We start from the raw sequence: 1,064 nt of genomic DNA, 5'->3' as shown, positions 1-1,064 counted from the left end.
GGGGGGGGGGGGGAGCCCTTCAAGGATTGGAAGGCTCCTATTGCGTTGTCTCCCCCCCTCCCGCTCCGGTTCTCTTCTTTAGGCAAAAGAAACCCGGACCAGGAGTTCCTGCCCAGCTCCAGGCCTTGCTCCAGGCATACACGCACAGTCCAGAGCTGGAAATGACGGCCTTTTCTCTCTTCCTGAAATCACAGAGTTGAAAGAGACTTTGGGGGTCTTTTGTCTTTCCGATCTAGGCAGACGGCGATCCTGCCTCCTCTCAGCCTCTCTTCTTTGCGCTACACATGTCCAGTTCCAGGTCCTTCTATTCTCCTTCAGGGGGTTTGGCTCCCTCTTTTGCTGTCTCCTCAGCCCTCTCTCCCATCCCTTGGCATCCCTCTTGCCGTGTGCCAGCAAAACAGAGGCACAGTCTGACCAGTACAGCGGAGAGCAGAATGGTGACCTGAGGTTGATGGATTGCATTGGCTCTTTGGGCCACTGCAGAACACTTCTGGCTCAGCAGACGCAGATTCAGTGTGGCAAATACTAGCAAGGCCACTGGGTGCTGAAGTGCCACTTGCTGCTTATTGGGCTCCATGCCGCCTTCCCACAGTGAGCAAGGCCAGCACACGAAGGCTTTGATTCAGAGTAACAAATTCTTCAGAGTTGGAGGCCACTGAGATGATCAGGGACACTCGTTTTATTATTATTATATTATTATTATTATTATTATTTAGATTTATATCCCGCCCTTCTCCCGTAGGACTCAGGGCGGCTGACAATCAATTAAAATACATAAATAACAATACAAGTTTAAAATTAATTAAATATTTAAAGATTGTCCAATTTAAAATATTAATTAAAACCCCTCTAAAAATTACCCTATGCCAGTCCTGCAAGCTGGAATAACCAAGTCTTGAGGGCGCGGCGAAAGGAAGGGAGATCAGGGATAACCCTGATCTCTGGGGGCAGTTCATTCCAGAGGGTGGGAGCTCCCACAGAGAAGGCCCTCCCCCTTGGGGTCGCCAGCCGGCACTGTCTGGCCGACGGCACCCTGAGGAGACCCACTCTATGGGAGCGTACAG

Source organism: Protobothrops mucrosquamatus, unplaced genomic scaffold (genome assembly GCF_001527695.2).
Source record: "Protobothrops mucrosquamatus isolate PMUCROS unplaced genomic scaffold, P.Mucros_1.0 scaffold_278, whole genome shotgun sequence".
Taxonomy (NCBI): domain Eukaryota; kingdom Metazoa; phylum Chordata; class Lepidosauria; order Squamata; family Viperidae; genus Protobothrops; species Protobothrops mucrosquamatus.
This window is presented reverse-complemented; position numbering follows the sequence as displayed.